At 47.3% G+C, this 19,695-nt stretch overlaps 1 pseudogene; it reads left to right on the forward strand.

Annotated features, from left to right (window-relative positions):
- The first annotated feature begins 362 nt into the window (after positions 1–362).
- LOC141234146 (C-X-C chemokine receptor type 6-like) lies at positions 363–1,373 on the forward strand (annotated as a pseudogene).
- Positions 1,374–19,695: the final 18,322 nt, after the last annotated feature.

A 19,695-nucleotide genomic window follows, 5' to 3' on the forward strand; every position in this document is an offset into this window, starting at 1 on the left:
CAATAGTGTTAAAGGGGTTGTCTACTACTGCACAACCCCTTCTTAAATGTTATAGCACCTCATGTAAGATAATAAAAACGTATGCTCACCTCCTGGACCATGAATGTTGGTGCTGTGTCTACCAGCACTCACATGACATTGTTACAGGGTGTCAGTGCTATGACAGAACAATGGCAGATATTGCATCGGTCGAGGAGACGAGTATAAATATATTTTTCATTTTTGATTTCACATTTGGCATTTTAATATTTAAGAAGGCTTGTCTTACCTGACTTTCTGAGCCTGCTCTCCTGACAGAGAGAATAACTGCAGATCTTACTATCACTACTAACAACTAATTACCTCTTTCCAATTACATACAGATGGGCGCTGAAGACTACCCACAAGACTACAATAATATGAATGATGATAATCATACAGTCGATGACCACCCTTGGCTCCACAGCTTGTTCTCACTCATTGCCTATTCCATGACTTGTGTCCTCGGACTTATAGGAAATGTGCTCATTATACTCGTGTTTGTGTTCTACGAGAAGATAAAGACTCTGACCGACACCTTTTTGGTGAATTTGGCCATTGCAGACATCTTGTTTCTGCTCACCCTCCCATTCTTGGCATATGAATCGGCACATGCCTGGGTTTTTGGAGACTTCCTGTGTAAGATCATAAGGATCACATACAGGGTGAATTTATTTACGTCCATGCTCACGCTCACCTCAATCACATTTGACAGGTTTATTTCTATCACTAAAGTCACTAAGGCAGCTAAATACCAGGTGACTAAACACAAGTGGCGGTACGGGGTGTGCGTCCTCCTCTGGACCCTGGCTCTGCTCCTTTCCATTCCCCAGTTCATATACAGCAACAGCCGTGACCGGAAGGAATGTTTTGAAGAATACTACCCTCCCATCATGGAGATCGTGGTGGTTTCATTCTAGATGACAGTGGGATTTCTAATTCCCTTGGCCTCAATGGTGCTTTGTTACAGCTTTATTCTCTGGACCTTGGTTAATGCCAGAGGCGTTCAGAAGAGGAAGTCAATGAACATAATTGTGGTCATAGTGGTTGTATTTATAGCTACACAGTTGCCTCATAATGCCCTTGTCCTGGCTAAAGTCCTCAATAAGGGTTTCACATCAGATTCCTTTACAATTACGAGCGTTGTAATGGAAGCTATAGCTTACTTCCACGCTTGTCTCAACCCTGTCCTGTACTTTTTTGTTGGTACAAAATTTAGAAAGCATTTTTGGAAAATGCTGAAAGGTTTAGGTCTTAACCGGATGCAAGATGAAACCACAGATCATCTGCGGACGACTGATGGAGACTCCAGAAACGTTTCTGCTTCAACAAACATCTGTGCAACAAGCGTGTAAATGGTTTCTCGGGACGAGCAGACACAATTATGGCTGACGAGTGAAGCAGTTAAAGAGTTATTTCTATTATTGGATAGTGCTTGTAAAAAGTAATCCCTTTGTAAATGTTATTAAAAGGTAAATTGCAAGCCATTCTTGTGATATTATCACTTTTGTTGACAACTTTTTGCCTTGGAGACCGACCACCACTGCTACAGTAAAGTTCAGGATCCATACCGAACACCTAGTGTCCGTGCACAGACCCCAAACACGGACTTCTCCAGGAAGTATATGTTAGTGTTTGTGTTCAGCAGGCTGATGAGAGTATTCATCTGCCAGCACCTGTGCTATAAATAAATAAAAAAAAAAATTATGTGCAGTCCCCTCTATTTTTGCTAACTAGCGCAAGTAAAGCCGACAGTTGCGGGCTGCAGCCCCCAGCTGTCAGCTTTATGATTGCTGGTTATCAAAAATAGAGGGGTCTCAAGACTTTTTTTTTAATTATTTAAATAAAAAAATTAAAAAAATGCGTGGGGTCCCCCCTCATTTTTGACAATCAGTCAAGCTAAAGCAGACAGCTAGGGGCTGGTATTCTCAGACTGGGAAGGGGCCATGGAGATTGTCCCTCCCCCACCTAAAAGTAGCAGCCCGCAGCCACCCCAGAAAAGGCATATCTATTAGATGCGCCAATTCTGGCGCTTTGCCCGGCTCTTCCCACTTACCCTGGTGTGGTGGCAAGTGGGGTAATATTTGTGGGATTGATGTCAGATGTTTTATGACCGCTGACATCAAGCCCAGGGGTTAGTTATGGAGAGGTGTCTCTAAGACACCCCCATTACTAACTCCATAGTCATATTGTAAAAAATACACAGCCAGAATAAAGTCCTTTAATTGAAAGAAAGACACAGAGTCCTTTATTTTAAATAAATGCTCCCTGTCCCTATTTTTCCCATTTATTGCTATAAAATGAAAAGTAATAAACCACCATATTCCTCACCTGTCCGCTGAGAATCATAGAAAATATTAAAATCTGTACAGCACCAGGGAGGGGGCATTCACCCCACCTTCCTCTTCCTCTTTCTTTTTTGCAGTAGGACAAGAGCTGGCATTATAGCTGACACTATTAGGCTATGTTCACACGTTGCATTTTTTCAGCATTTTTTTCTGCAGCAAAAACTAATCTCTTGCCAGGAAAGTTTGTTCACGATTTTGCTAGTTTTTTGCTGCGTTTTTCACTGCATTTTTTTCACTACAATTTTGTCTTTTTATGCATGTACATAAAGTTCAGTGAAAAAAAAAATCTCATTCTATTTCATCAGGTTTTGGCACAAAGAACGCTGAAAAAACTGACATCTGTGTTTTTTGGTGTTTTTTTCAGCGTTTTTCACCACCCATTACTTCCAATGGGTGAAAAAGCTGAAAAAACGCTGAAAGAAGTGACATGCTCTATTCTGCAAAAAACATCCAAAGCACAAAATACTGATGAAACAAAAACCAAGGTATGTGCATGAGATTTCTGGAATCTCATAAACTTTCCTGGTACTGTAAAACGCAGCAGAAAATGTGCATAAAAAAAAGCATAAAAGAACGTTGAAAAAACGCAATGTGTGAACATAGTCCTAAAGTTAGACTTGTATAATGGGCATAAAGAAGTAGGAAATTAATACACAGCAGCTCCTTTTAGGACAAAAGACCCCTGCAGTACCAACACTGGATGTCTTTTGTGCGTAGACAAATAGTTATAAAATAGACAGGCAACTGAGACAGTAGAAGTTTTTTCAGAGAGTTGGACAATAAAAAGGGTACATGTGTTTACACATAAATAGCAAAGTGGAAGGAGTATTGTCTAAAGATGAGCGAGCCTGTGGATGTTCGGGTTCGCTGGGTTAGACAAAAATACAGTAAAAACCTTGGCTTGGGTCCGAACTTGACCTCGATCTTGATCCTGGACCTGAACCTGCACCCAATACAAGTCAAAGGGGACCTGAACTTCGTTGCTTTAGAATGGATGTAAAATGGTCATAGTTAGGGCTATGGGGCTACAAAAGGAAGATAAATGGGGGTAAGAGCAGGACAATTGCCTTCTTGTCCAGTTAAAATTTTCACCCACAGAGCATGTTTCCACATTTCCCCCACAGAAGCTGATAATAAATTTCACCCACAGAGCATGTTATCACATTTCCCCCACAAAAGCTGATAATAAATTTCACCCACAGAGCATGTTTTCATCTTTAACTGTGAAAGCTGATAAACAATTTCACACCAAGACAATGGGACACACTGCCCCCAACAGCTTAAAAATGTCTGCTCCAGTAGTGTATGTTACAAATGCTGCTGATGAAAAGTTGTTAGTATGATCTTGGGTCGAACTGGCGGTCCACAGCGAGGCTTGTTACCGGCAGTAGTTAGAAATTTCACCAACTGCGCATGGGGCAGAGTACCCTCTCAGAAGCAACTTTCAAATTTCACAATTTACAAAAAAAGTAATATTAGCTCACTTTTGGTGGAAACTCCCTATGAATTTCAGTGTTGTAAGTGAAGGGGGGAGGCACAGGGCCGGTATCAACATGCTGTGGGCCGGAACTGAGTTCTCTTCGCCCTGAGTCCCCTCTTCTACAACCCCTGGCAAAAATTATGGAATCACCGGGCTCAGAGAATGTTCATTCAGTTGTTTAATGTTGTTGAAAAAAAGCAGATCACAGACATGGCACAAAACTAAAGTCATTTCAAATGGCAACTTTAGGGCTTTAAGAAACACTAAACGAAATCAAGATAAAAAATGTGGTACTCAGTAGAGATAATTTTTTTCAGACCAAGCAGAGGGAAAAAATTATGGAATCACTCAATTCTGAGGAAAAAATTATGGAATCATGAAAAACAAAGATACAAAAGAACACTCCAATACATCACTAGTATTTTGTTGCACCACCTCTGCCTTTAATAACAGCTTTCAGTCTCTGAGGCATGTGTGTCACCCTGGCCTGGATGCCACAAATATAATAAAGCTGTGTCTGAGAGCAAGGGGGAGGTTTTCTAGTCAGGGGAACATTAGCATGCAATACCTCCTGTCTCAGGCCAGTAGGGGTAGCAGGCTGCCCCTATAAAAGCTGGAACTGGGGGCAGGGTTAGAGAGAACTGGACGACCTGTCTCAGGACTGAGAGGTGTCCCAGAGCAGAGAGAAACAGTTGTGTTGCACCCTAAGAGGACGTGTGGCAGTAGGAGAGCCACAAGCCAGGGACAAGAGGTGAAGTACGCCTGTCCTGGCAGACAAAGAACCAAATTTATCAGACTTTGGTGTCTGAGGCTGTGAGGATTCCACGTCCTGCAGCAGATAACCAGTCCACAGGAGATTGTATGTTCCTTGGCCTAAGAAGCCCGGAGGCTCCGCCACAGCAGAAGGGACCAGCAAAGCCGTACCAGGCCGAGAGTAGAAAGGGACCCACGTTGCAAACCATACGGGCGAGAGGACACGGTGAGCTCGGGAACGTGGGCTGTTACCCTATAAGGAGGAGATAGCCAGAAGGAGCGCAGAGAGCACGGTAGGCCTACACCCTCACCCTGACCAGGACCAACTTCCCATTTGCTCTCAGACATCCAGGTCCCCTCTTAGCCGGGACTGTTTGTGGGTCAGTTCACCTGTTCTAGTAAAGACCCTGGAGTGCAACCTGTTGTCTGTGTGCTCCTTGCTCCTCCAGCACTAACGGTACTGGGACTCCCTACACCATCACCCCCATCCTCCATTATACTGCCCTGGGGCCGCACTCTTCCCGTGGGGAGTCACACTACCCCAGCTGCATACATCATCAGCCCCAGCGGTCTGCCTGGCAGCGGCGGTTCGCACTGACCGCAATCCACGGGTGGCGTAGTCGGACATACCAACAGGGCATAGCAGACTACCACCGGTCTGACCACCCTGAGCCACGGAACCGGGGTGCCACCACTACCCCCATCGTTTCCCTATTGCCGGAATCCGAGTGCCCCACGGCCCAGGGGGAGAGTCACATGGACTTAATGAGTGACAAACAGTACTCATCATTAATTTCGCTGCAACTTTCTCTGATTGCGGTTGCCAGATCAGCTTTGCAGGTTGGAGCCTTGTCATGGACCATTTTCTTCAACTTCCACCAAAGATTTTCAATTGGATTGAGATCCGGACTATTTGCAGCCATGACATTGACCTTATGTGTCTTTTTTCAAGGAATGTTTTCACAGTTTTTGTTTGCTCTATGGCAGGATGCATTATCATCTTGAAAAATGATGTCATCATCCCCAAACATCCTTTCAATTGATGGGATAAGAAAACTGTCCAAAATATCAATGTAAACTTGGGCATTTATTGAAGATGTAATGACAGCCATCTCCCCAGTGCCTTTACCTGACATGCAGCCCCATATCATCAATGACTGTGGAAATTTGCATGTTCTCTTCATGCCGTCATCTTTATAAATCTCATTGGAACGGCACCAAACAAAAGTTTCAGCATCATCACCTTGCCCAATGCAGATTCGCGATTCATCACTGAATATGACTTTTATCCAGTCATCCACGGTCCACGATTGCTTTTCCTTAGCCCATTGTAACCTTGTTTTTTCCTCTTTAGGTGTTAATGATGGCTTATGTTTAGCTTTTCTGTATGCAAATCCCATTTCCTTTAGGCGGTTTCTTACAGTTCGGTCACAGACATTGACTCCAGTTTCCTCCCATTCGTTCCTCATTTGTTTTGTTGTGCATTTCCTGTTTTGGAGACATATTGCTTTAAGTTTCCGGTCTTGACGCTTTGATGTCTTCCTTGGTCTACCAGTATGTTTTTGCCTTTAACAACCTTCCCATATTGTTTGCATTTGGTCCAGATTTTAGACACAGCTGACTGTGAACAACCAACATCTTTTGCAACATTGCGTGATGATTAACTTCTTTTAAGAGTTTGATAATCCTCTTCTTTGTTTCAATTGACATCTCTCGTGTTGGAGCCATGATTCATGTCAGTCCACTTGGTGCAACAGCTCTCCAAGGTGCGATCACTCCTTTATAGATGCAGACCAAAGAGCAGATCTAATTTGATGCAGGTGTTAGTTTTGGAAATAAAAATTTACAGGGTGATTCCATAATTGTTTCCTCAGAATTGAGTGATTCCATGATTTTTTCCCTCTGCTTGGTCTGAAAAAAATTACCCTTAGGCTATGTGCCCACGATGTAGAAATGCTCCGGTTTTTTTCCTGAGCGTTTCTGCATCTCCCCGGCAGAAAAAAACGCATGCGGATTGTACATGCGTTTTCCTGCCAGGAACATGCGGAAATGAAGCGTTATTCACTGACATTTCCGCATGCAGATTGACAAGCGCTTTCCAAGCGATTAGCGTCACTTTGAAAGTGCTTGTGACAACTAGGTCACACTATATAAATCCATGCAAACGGGCATGGATTTATATAGTGTGACCCGAGAGAGTGGTTAAAAATAAAAAATTAAACTAATACTTACCTTCCGATGGCCCCCGAGAATTGCAGCGCTCCTGTGCTGGCTGCCGTCAGATCGTGGTACTGAAAAGACCTGCCATCACATGACTATGACGTCAGCGCAGGTCCTTCAGTCCTGCGCGATCTGTCAGCAAGCGAAGAGAAGGAGTCCGGGGGCCGTCGGAAGGTGAATATAATCTTTATTTTTTATTTTATTCTTTTTTTTAATGGTACCTGGGTGTGGATGAGACTCTCCTCTCCTCTACACCCGGGTACCATCTGCACATTAGAACGCACCAATTACGCAAGTACAGATGCAGTCTTGTGGAATTGGCGCGTTCTAATGCAAGTCAATGGCGGCAAAAACACAGTGCTTCCGCAAAATTAATGGACATGCTGCGGATTTTTGAGCGCAGCATAAACGCTGGGGAAAAATACGCAGCATGGGCATTGAAAGTTCGGAATTGCATTGGAGACCATGGGGGAAGGTTTACCAAGCGTTTCCCAAGCGTTTACGCTGCGAAAATTCCGCAGCGTAAACGCTTGAAAAACGCATCGTGGGCACATAGCCTTACTGAGTACCACATTTTTTATCTTGATTTCTTTTAGTGTTTCTTAAAGCCCTAAAGTTGCCATTTGAAATGACTTTAGTTTTGTGCCATGTCTGTGATCTGCTTTTTTTCAACAACATTAAACAACTGAATGAACATCCTCCGAGCCCGGTGATTCCATAATTTTTGCCAGGGGTTGTATAAAGGATTGAGAGTGCAGTGTATTGTGTGATGGAGGATTTTCTTTACTCACTGTTACATTGTCCATGGGACCGGAACCAGCTTCAAACAGGACAGGAGATCTTAGATCTGGATTAACAGGCTCACTTTTACTGTGCAATTCTTCTACACACGGCTGCAGCATACAGATTAAGACATGGTCTTTAGTTAGTGAAATATCGTTGGTTATATGCCTTTTCAGTTTTCGTCCTCATTCTGTCCTGAGATCCACCATCTTCCACTTCCTCAGTGACCCAACTGAAATTCTCCTAATGAAGGATACAGAGGCCTGCTTCCCAGTACCTCTTGCTGGCTTTAAGCCCATGACTGTGCTGGCATCCAAATTGAGCATCAAATGTATCCTCATTCTGTCAGAAAATGTGCGCTGATAAAACACTCTCTTCACCACTGTATCTGCTTGCTGGAACCTGTCTCCCTGTATGTTCAGCCTTCCTTCTCCACTCTACTCTCTCTTATACAGGCACTGTACCAGTAAAGGTGTCCGTGTCATGGACTCACACCCTGACTAACTACCTGCAACCCAGATATTCTTTTCTATAAAAACTACTCTAACCCCTCCCAACTGATGAGCTAATCCCTGAGTTAACTGTCTAATGTCTAAGCAAAGTAATGTGACTATATTTTCTTGAGGTCTTGACCACTATTATATTTCAATGTGGTATACTGTTGGATTTAAGCTTTGTGCTTTTCAAATGCTTTTAATTTTTGCATGTCCGTCCGGTCTTGATGAATAATAAAATCATGTTGGTATATATTTGGTGCTCCCTGTCTTTTCATACATACCTTCTTTCCTTGTTGTGTGTTATTTATCCCTATGGCCGTTATTGTATACTGGTTCTCTTACAGGCTCTGCCTAAGGCCGTCCCTGGGAATGCGGGAGGTCTGTCCACTAGGGGAAACATACGCGTGGGGTTGTGGTCTTCTTGGCCTCTCGGGTGTACATGGGTATGTAGCGCCCCGAGGGTTTGGCCGCTACAGGGGTATTGCACCTCAGACCAGAGGTGTGATATTCCACTCCCGGGTAAGGATGGAGTGTGGACCAGGGCTCAGTTAGCTGCATACAGCACACACACCCCATTTCCGAGGGACAGCTCAACGGTGCTACCACCAGACAGAAGTGCAGGCACGACCGACTATGTCCCTGTCTGGAGTGGGGAGGGGTGTGGAACACCCAGTGCTGTAGGGGCAGATAGGGGTTGGTTCCTGAGCGTAGGTAGGAGCCTATTGGTTGCTGGTCACCTGGGCTCATGGTCAGAGGGAGGTATAAAAGGTGGGCACCATCTTAGATCTAGGTTCTGTCCAGAGAGGAGAAGACAGGGAGTAGAGGCTCCGTTGGAGCTCTACTCCAGGAGGGCCTAGTGAGAGGCCGAGGAGGAGGTGAAGGGGAGCTGAGATTGTGGCTCATCCCAGCTCCAAAAGAGAGGAACAGGAAGGAACAGAAAAGGAGAAGAAGAGACAGAGAAACAGAAGGGCTCAGGAACAAGAAGGTGGAAGGGACCCTAAGAACCCACGAGAATCCAGGGTGAAGGGTCAGGCAGATTAAGGGTACCGGATCCCAAGTTGGTGGAGGAGAAACTACCCTCAGCCAAAGACTGGTCGTCGTGATCATTTATTGGTGCGACACCTCAGCAAACCTGCTAGGAAGTCACCATATAGGACAGCGGAGGACGGGGCCCACGTTTAACCGCACAAGTCCGCGGCAGCTGGACAAAAGTGGGTAACTGGTGAGGCAGGCCAGAGAAAGGACAAAAGGGGGTCCTGAGCCATACTCCTGAACTGCCTGGGAGTTGACCGAGCCCAACACCTGGTGGACGCAGCACGGCTCGGGCGGTCACTACCTGTACAGAAGTGACCTGGAGTACCTGAACTGTGAGTAAAAGACATTGGACTGCAGTACGTTGTCTGTGTGCTCTTTCGCTCCTCCAGCACTACCGGTACTGGGACTCTCATCACCATCACTCCCACCAACCACTACACTGCCCTGGGGCCGCACTCTTCCCGTGGGGAGTCACACCATTCCAGCTGCATACATCATCAGCCCCAGCGGACTGCCTTGCAGCGGCGGTTCCTAATAACCGCAATCCACGGGTGGCCTAGTCGGACATTATCTAAAACATCTAAAAGACTGCCACTGGTCTGACCACCCTGACCCATGGGACCGGGTCGCCACTACTACCCCCATCGTCCCCCTATTGCCCGGTTCTGAGAGCCCCACGGCCCAGGGGGCGAGTCAGCTTTGGCGTAGTCGGCAGGATTTCGTGCCCGCTAGCAACGGGTATTGCGCGCCTGAAAAGAGACTGTTTCGTTGTACTAAAGATGGCGCCCGCCCTAGAAGAACGAGCGCCATAATGTGCGCGCCAAAAGACCACAGGAGGCCGCCTCCCGTCGTGGGCCGGGTCCCAGAATGGCGCCAAAGAGGAAGCCCGCCCCCAACAACGATGAGCCCGGCTGTAGAAATGTCCGTCAACGTGGGGGGGCTGCCCCTGAGAGTGATTGTCAGCAGAATGCCCCAGGACCCACCCCTCATGGGGGCGGAAAGAGAAGAAAACTGCGGGGCTGGGGGTGGTCTGGATCAGTCTGGCCAGGCCGCACCCGGAGATGGAGAAAGGAACCAGCTCCAGCACTTTGGCAAGGGGCCTGCTGCAAGCCACACCATCATGCAGCCTCACAGAGCTGCTAGCCCACCTCCCCAAGGAGGACCCCGAGTATGCGCGGGCGGCGCTGGAGGAGCTGGACCGGAGGATGGTCCGGGCGCAGCAGGACGTGATCGCCGGGTGGAAAGAAGAAGTGGCCTGGCGGGCTGTGACCCTGCAGCAGGAGGCGCCGTCGACATCCGGCAGCACACCAGCCACCGGGGGCAGTGAAGGCGGAGCGGAGGCTGAAGATGACGCCGCGACAGCAGAAGCAGGTAACGGAGACGCCCCTACCCCGAACCCTGGGGCCGCCGACCTGCCCCTGCACCCTGTTGCGGAGCCTAACGTACCTGGACCCGCCGTCGACACCATGCCTCCACCGCCATCAACCGGCCCCCAGACCGTCGACGCTGCTGGAGAGCCCTGCCCCACGCCGTGCCCTCTGACCCCGGGCGTGCTTAGCAAACCACTGTCGCAGGCACGGCCGCAAGGCCTAGCGCCCCCGGGCGCCGCTGCCCCGACGGAACCCCCTGCACCTGCTGTACCACCCCAGGGTGCAACTAGGAAACGCCCAGCGCGGGCCTGGTCGCAAGGCCACGTACCCCCGGGCGCCGCCAACCCTCTCGCGCCCCCTGCCTCTGCAGTACCACCACTGGGCGCAGATCTTTTCGCCCAACATACCAGTCCGGATGGGCTGCCTTTCATCTGGCCCCCCGAGTTTGTCAACCCCCGCTTTCGGAAGAGCCCGCCCGCGGAGGTTGAAGTACCATCTGAGCCCCTCATACCTGCTCCGGCGCCTCAGGAAAACCCACAGCTGCCGTTGGAGGATGCCCAGTTTGAATGGGACCCCACAGGGGAGGACCTAATGGGGTTCACGAAGGAAACACGGGCGGACGCAGCCGAACGGCGGGAGGCCTGCCGCCAACAGCTGGAAATGTTTGAGAGGGAGCAGCAAGAACGGCGCGTGAAACAAGAGAAGCTGCAGGTCCAGAGCGTGGAGCAGAAAATGAAGGCCCGGCGAGATCCCCGAACTGCCCGCAGTCCCCGAGTCACCGGGACTGTTGTGAAGTTCCAGATGGAGCGCGGCTGGGGTTTCATCCGAGACCCCGAGACCATCAGCGACGTGTTCGTGACGAGGAGGGATGTGGAGAGCCACCTGCCGGAGGGTCATCGAGGGCGGGATCTATTTCCAGGGGATGTGATGTCTTACACCCGACACCAAGGCGTGAAGGGATGGTACGCCCTCCACGTCCACAGAGTAGTAGAGGAGGAGGAGGAACAGCACTACTCGGACTCTGAGTACCAGGAGGGCCCGGACGGGCCTGAAGATTATGAGGAGCAAGGAGCAGCTGGAGGGTATCGCTACCAGTGAAAGTAGCATACCAGTGTATATAGTTACCCGTCAGGGTACAAAGGAACTGTTTGGGACTGTTTCAAAATGAGTGTGGTCCCCGTTGGGACTGATATAGGACTGTTTGACTGTTGCCCTATCCCCTAAGTAACCTGGCTGAGGACTGAGAGCAGCCATCCCTCTTCCCTTTACCAGGCTGAGGACTGTGAGCAGCCATTCCCCTCCCCAAAACCGGCCGAGGACTGGGAACGGCCAATCCCTTGTATATAGTTGCGCTTCCTAAAGCGCCCCCTACTGGTTTTATAAAAAGCCTGCAACGTCTACCTCAAGACAAGTTTTGTTGCACCTTTAAGAGGGAAGGACACCTGGTCGCAAGTTGCACCGCGGCCATGATCCAAGAATACAAGAATGTGTCTTGCCTAAAAATGTTTTACATGAGAAAGTTTTATATGCTGCTAGGTGATAATGCAAATGTTTTACGAGATGTTTTATACAAAAGAGTTCCAGAAGTATTGAAAGTGTTTTCATAATGTCTAGTGAAAAGAAAAGTGTGTCCCATAAAGCTGTGTTGTCTGCTTCTAAATGTGAAAAGTTTTAAAAAGTTTTTGCATGTCCTGTAATCAACTGTTTTTGCTCTTTTCCAGCCCGAGGACATGCTGTGCTTTACCAGGGGGGAATGTAGCGCCCCGAGGGTTCGGCCGCTACAGAGGTATTGCACCTCAGACCAGAGGTGTGATATTCCACTCCCGGGTAAGGATGGAGTGTGGACCAGGGCTCAGTTAGCTGCATACAGCACACACACCCCATTTCCGAGGGACAGCTCAACGGTGCTCCCACTAGACAGAAGTGCAGGCACGACCGACTATGTCCCTGTCTGGAGTGGGGAGGGGGGTGGAACACCCAGTGCTGTAGGGGCAGATAGGGGTTGGTTCCTGAGCGTAGGTAGGAGCCCATTGGTTGCTGGTCACCTGGGCTCATGGTCAGAGGGAGGTATAAAAGGTGGGCACCATCTTAGATCTAGGTTCTGTCCAGAGAGGAGAAGACAGGGAGTAGAGGCTCCGTGGGAGCTCTACTCCAGGAGGGCCTAGTGAGAGGCCGAGGAGGAGGTGAAGGGGAGCTGAGATTGTGGCTCATCCCAGCTCCAAGAGAGAGGAACAGGAAGGAACAGAAAAGGAGAAGAAGAGACAGAGAAACAGAAGGGCTCAGGAACAAGAAGGTGGAAGGGACCCTAAGAACCCACGAGAATCCAGGGTGAAGGGTCAGGCAGATTAAGGGTACCGGATCCCAAATTGGTGGAGGAGAAACTACCCTCAGCCAAAGACCGGTCGTCGTGATCATTTATTGGTGCGACACCTCAGCAAACCTGCTAGTGTGGCACCCCAGGGGTCTGGTTTCCACAGTAATAGCAATATTACGTCTGTGAGCAGGTGGGAGGTCTCCTGGTCAGGAATCCTATGCATGCCACACCTCCTGCCCAGTCCTGGGAGGGGAAGAACTTCCCCTATATAAAACTAGGGCTGAGGCAGGGTTAGAGAGAGAAAGAGCAGAGAACACAGACAGAGACACAGTCTGGTCTGTAGTGGAGCAGCTTTAGGGAAAGAAAGATCAGGAGCTCTGTGGGAGCTGTGCTAAAAGAGATCAGGGGCTGGAAGCTGTAGAGCTCGCCCTGATTGAAGAATTCTTACCGGACCCGGAGTCCGAGGCTGTGGGGATTAATCCTTACCCAGCAGCAGAAACCGCCCGGCAGGGGATTTCAGGTCCTCTGGCCAAGAAACCCGAAGGCACGGTCACACGCAAGGGACCAGCACCGCAACGTGGAGCGGAAGCTACCAGAAGGCCCCGAGTCACCGGCCATACGGGTGAGCACCACACGGTACACTTAGGGACGTGGGCTACTTTTATCAGCCTCTAGCAAGGTAGCCAGAAGAGTACGATTAGTTGAGGAGGCCTACAACTCCGCCTGGCCAGGGGAGATCCCATCAGCTCACGGACTGACCAGGCCCCGATCGCTAGCCAGTACTCCGGGAGGGTCTACCTTGTCACCAGTAAAGACCCAAAACTACACCGCACCGTCTCTGAGTGGTTCCTGCTACCCCCTTCATCCACGTCGGCTGCCCTGAGGCCATACCCCTCCCGTTGGGGGTTATACCATCCACGCTGCACAATCCTTCCACCGGCTTCAGCGGTCTGCCCTGCAGCGGCAGCTCCATAGCTGCGTTCAACGGGTGGCGTAGTCCTCCAACATCTACTGCTAATACTCAGCCACACAGTTTGACTCCCTGGGCACGGACCGGGTCACCGCCACGAGACTACTACCCCCAACAGGCCCGGCTCCGGGTAGTCCCCGCGTGCGCAACGCTACACCAAGTAGGCCCAGGGGCGCGTCACTAGGAAGTCACCATATAGGACAGCGGAGGACGGGGCCCACGTTTAACCGCACAAGTCCGCGGCAGCTGGACAAAAGTGGGTCACTGGTGAGGCAGGCCAGAGAAAGGACAAAAGGGGGTCCTGAGCCATACTCCTGAACTGCCTGGGAGTTGACCGAGCCCCACACCTGGTGGACGCAGCACGGCTCGGGCGGTCACTACCTGTACAGAAGTGACCTGGAGTACCTGAACTGTGAGTAAAAGACATTGGACTGCAGTACGTTGTCTGTGTGCTCTTTCGCTCCTCCAGCACTACCGGTACTGGGACTCTCATCACCATCACTCCCACCAACCACTACACTGCCCTGGGGCCGCACTCTTCCCGTGGGGAGTCACACCATCCCAGCTGCATACATCATCAGCCCCAGCGGACTGCCTTGCAGCGGCGGTTCCTAATAACCGCAATCCACGGGTGGCGTAGTCGGACATTATCTAAAACATCTAAAAGACTGCCACTGGTCTGACCACCCTGAGCCACGGGACCGGGTCGCCACTACTACCCCCATCGTCCCCCTATTGTCCGGTTCCGAGTGCCCCACGGCCCAGGGGGCGAGTCAGCTTCACTATTGTTTAAGGAGCCTATAATGCTGGTATTGGGATAATCATCTCCCTCCACAGGTGGCGTCACGAGACAAACTGTACACTAAAACCCCTTTTTCAAGAGAGACCCCAGAGTACGGGCCCGGGAGCCGACTGCCGTGACATCCTAAACAAAGTAAAAGGCCCGGGTAACGAGTCCCTTATATCCTACTGGGCGAGACAAACACACCAGGAAATTGATTAAAATTCAACAATCTTTATTGGCAAATCCTTTTAAAAATTTGTAGAAAAAAACAAAAAATGGACATCTCAGACGACAAAGCGTATATTATGGGGTGGTGTGTAAAAAAATGCCATACGTGTTTCGAGTAAAAAAAACTCTTGAGCACTGGCTATGAAAAAGAATATTCTGAGAAAACCTGTACAAGTAAGAGTAGAAAATATCCCAAAAGAAAAAGGGAGGAGAAAAGAAAAAAGGGGGCCACACAACCTGCAGACGATAAATATGTGCATGAATAAATTTTCAATAAAGATTAACTGCAGAAAACTCAAAAAATATATATATATACTTTTTTTTTTTTTTACATTTTTTTTTTATCCTCTCTCTGTCTTCTTCCTTTTTGACTCAGTATTACGTTTTTGATAATATAACATAATTTCTCACTTTGAGATTAAGCCCTGGTGGAGCATATATGTTAAGAGAAAAATGAATAAACGAAAAAAAATATATATATCCTTTTCTTCTTTCTCTCTTTCCTTTTGGACTCAATATTACGTTTTTGAGTTTTTGATAATATAACATAATTTGTCATCTGAGATTAAGCCCTAATGGAGCGTATGGATAAAAAAAAAAAAATGTGAAAAAAAATAAATAAATAAATAAAAACGAGTATGGCATTTTTTTTTACACACCACCCCATAATATATGCTTTGTTGTCTGAGATGTCCATTTTTTGCCTTTTCTACAAATTTTTAAAAGGATTTGCCAATAAAGATTGTTGAATTTTAATCAACTGCCTGGTGTGTTGAGCTGGATCCATCTTCACTTCCTCATTGCCCCAGGCACTGTGCAGCAGCGAGGACTCCGTGCTCCATGCCAGACTGGGATTACATCTCAGGGGTGAGCTGAAACTTTCTCTTTATTCATATTACTGTACTTGATTTTTCGTGCTCCCCTTTTTGACTTAGCACCAGACTTTTTGACAGACCATGTTGTCTGCACACTTTTCTATTGTTTTGGGGTGTGTTGTTGTATATTGTTGTTTTTTTTTATCCGGATTTTCATCATGGATAATAGTACTACCAATTCCAGGCAGGTGCGGGCTGCTATACTATTTTGCACCAATAGCGCCATTATAACTGAAACTGGCTGCTATAGAGTCGCACTTGCAGGACAGTAAAACTTATTTACCACTTGCTAGTGACCCTACTTTATTTTTTGCAGAAAAAAACTAAAAAAAGTAATTGATGAAGGTTTTTCTTTGGGTATACTGACAAAAAAAAAGAAACGGAATTCCTTGAAGTAACATCACCCATTATTCCTATCATCCATGCGCTGCCTAAAACACCTAAACCGTTATCACCTATTTCTATAAGACCAATAGTGTCAGGAATAGGCTCGTTAAACGAGCATTTGGGCGCATAGCTAGATAGTGCCTCACAATCATTGGTACAAAGAATACCGGGTTTTTTACAGGATTCTCGTGATGTTTTGCGTATGGTCCCACAGATACACCTGGGTTTCTTGTGATGTTTCTTCTCTTTACACCAGCATTCCCCAACACATAGCTATTATGGCTGTCCAATACCACCTGGACAGGTACAGTTCTTACACACCTGAACTTAAAGAGTATATAGAAATATAGAAAATGTGCTCTCATTTCTACTCCGCCATAATTATTTTATGTTTAATGGAAAGTTATTTTTGCAAATTAGCGGAGTGGCGATGGGAGCCAAATTCTCACCATCCGTAGCCAATTTGACTATGGCATGGTGGAAAGAGTGTTTTATGTATACTATCCATAATCCGTTTTCATCTTCAATAAAATTATATGCTAGGTATATAGGTGATATGATCATTGTTTGGGAGGGGGCGGTATCAGAGATTCCAAATTTCATCTCTTACCTTAATGACAACCAGTTTAACTTGCATTTCACACATAGTCATCATGGTGAAAAAAATGGTATTCCTGGATTTGGAACTTATTGGTGTCAATAATTGTACAATTGTAACTAAAACCTACAGAAAACCTTCAGCAGGTAATACAATTTTGGATGCTCGTTCATTCCACCCTTTTCATGTTAACAAAGCTGTTCCTGTGGGTGAATTTATTAGAGCTGAGCGGAATTGCAGCTGCAGTGCTCTGACCTAGAATCCAGGACTATCAGGCTGAGTTCACACGATGCGTTTCCGCGGCGTTTTTGCAGCTGCGTAAACGCTGCGGAAACGCATTAAAAACGCATGGTAGAAGGGCAGCAATGTTCCCCCAATTGAAATCCGCATGTGCTGTGCCCATGATGCGGATTTTTCCGCAGCGTAAACGCTGCACTCAAAAATCCGCAGCATGTCCATTAATTTTGCAGAAACGCTGCGTTTTCGCCGCCATTGACTTGCATTAGAACGCGCCAATTCCGCAAGACTGCATCTGTACTTGCGTAATTGGCGCGTTCTAATGTGCGGATGGTACCTGGGTGTGGAGGAGAGGAGAGTCTCATCCACACCCAGGTACCATTAAAAAATCTGTAAAAAAAAAAGAATAAAATAAAAAATAAATGTATACTTACCTTCTGTCGGCCTGCGCACAGCTCCTGCTTGGTTCCCGGCACTTTGCAGTGAGTTGAAGGACCTGAGCTGACGTCAGAGTCATGTGACGGGTCACTTGACGCTGACGTCGGCAGGTCTTTCAATTCAAAGTTGCCGGCGAGGGAGAACGGAGTGAGCAGGACAGCGCGGGCCATCGGAGGGTAAAGTACACATTTATTTTTAATTTTTACCACTCTCTCGGGTCACACTATATAAATCCATGCCGGTTGCATGGATTTATATAGTGTGACCTAGTTGTCAAGCACTTTCCAGGTGATGCTAAAATCGCCTGGAAAGCGCTTGTCAATCCACATGCGGAAACGCATGTGAATCTGCATGTATTCCGCAGGAAAAACGCATGCACAATCTGCATGCGTTTTTTCTGCCAGGGAGATGCAGAAATGATGCAGAAATTTTCTGCTTCATTTCTGCATCGTGTGCACATACCTTCAGACAGCGCCTTTCTGATCGACACTATCCCAATTGGAGCCTAAACAGAGCACAACAGATTGCAAATACTAGGAATAGGACGGACTTAACCCCTTCGCGACCATGGGATTTTCCCTTTTTGCATTTTCGTTATTTGCTCCCCTTTTTCCCAGAGCCATAGCGTTTTTTTTTTTGGTCAATATGGCCGTGTGAGGGCTTATTTTTTGCGGGACAAATTTTACTTTCCAATGCCATTACTAGTTTTACCGTATCATGTACTGGAAAACGGGAAAAAAATTCCAAGTGCGGTGAAATTGCAAAAAAAGTGCAATACCACAGATGTTTTTATTTTTTTTACCACATTCACTGAATGCTAAAACTGACCTGCCATTCTTATTCTCCATGTCATTACAAGATCGTAGACACCAAACATGTATAGGTTCTTTTTTATTATTTTATTTTGAATGGGGGTGATTTAAACTTTTATATTTTTTAAATTTTTTTTTATATTTTTGAAAACCTTTTTTTTTTACTTTTTGCTTGCTTCTATAGTTTCCATAGGAGACTAGAAGCAGCAACTGTCCAATCGCCTCTGCTATATACAGGGGACCAGTAGTTCCCCTGTATGCAGCAGAAATGCTCCTGTACTATGAGCGCCGACCACTAGGTTGCGCTCATAGTAATCTTAACATGACAACCACTGGGGTCTGCTGCAGACCCAGGGTTGTCATGACCACCCATCGGTGACCCGTGATCACGTGACAGGGTCACCGATGGGCGGGGCTAAGGCCGCGCTTCCGGCGCGGCGATGTTAAATGCCGCTGTCAGAGATTGACAGCGGCATTTAACATGTTAACAGCCGCGGGTGGATCGCGATTCCACACGCGGCTGTTGCGGGCACATGTCAGCTGTAATAAGCAGCTGACATGTGCCCGGTTCAGTGCGGGCTCGGCGCCGGAGCCCTCACTGAACCGGGGGTGATGGCCTGGGGTGTACTAATACGCCCTGGGTCGGTAAGGGGTTAATTAATAAAACTAGGATGAAATGAAATAAAAAAAACTGCTTGCCAGTTTTGGTTCTTAATCATAGTCCTTATTTTAGGTCCATTTCCCAGATAGTGCGACGCAATCTACACATTTTGCAAGATAATCCTGTCATTACAAGAATAGTGCCAAGGAAAGCAAAAACGCTAGGAAATGTATTATCACCTAGTTTGCATGTTCACCATCACAAAAAACCCACATCTCAAACATGGTTGTCATTAAAGGGTTATTTTAAGTGCGGACAAACTCAGTGCAAAACCTGCCCAGTGTCGTTCAAAACCAATCATCTTTACAGTTACGATCAGAGTTAAAAATTCAGTATAAAAAGCTTCTTATCTGCAACAGTGATCAGGTGGTTTATGCTGCACAATCTGTGACCTCAAATATGTTGGTTCCACAATCCGTAATCAGGGAGCACCTGTATGACATTGACGAGCCACAGAGAGAAACATCTGTAATATCTCACACCATCTTGTGGAATGTCATAATCGCAGTAATTGGTCTGCGTGTATACGCGATAGAACAAATACCGAAACATGTTAGAGGCGGCAGTCATACTGATGCGGTCCGCAACAAAAAAGCTTTCTGGATATTTTCTCTGAACACACATGCTCCATCAGGGCTTAATCTCAGACGAGAAATTGTTACATTATTAAAAGCATAATATTAAGCCCTGAAAGGAAAGAGAGAAAGGAGAAAAAGGAGAATTTTTTAATTTTTTTTCCAAACTCCTCCTCACTATGCTTCGCTCTATAGGCCTCAAGGAAACCGTTCTCTCCTGGTTCTCCTCCTACCTCTCTGACCGCTCCTTCACTGTATCTTTTGCCGACTCCTCTTCCTCTCCTCGTCCCCTTACTATCGGGGTTCCACAGG

This window comes from Phyllobates terribilis, unplaced genomic scaffold (assembly GCF_046119375.1).
Source record: "Phyllobates terribilis strain yellow unplaced genomic scaffold, ASM4611937v1 Scaffold_630__1_contigs__length_931244, whole genome shotgun sequence".
NCBI classification, from domain to species: Eukaryota; Metazoa; Chordata; class Amphibia; order Anura; family Dendrobatidae; genus Phyllobates; species Phyllobates terribilis.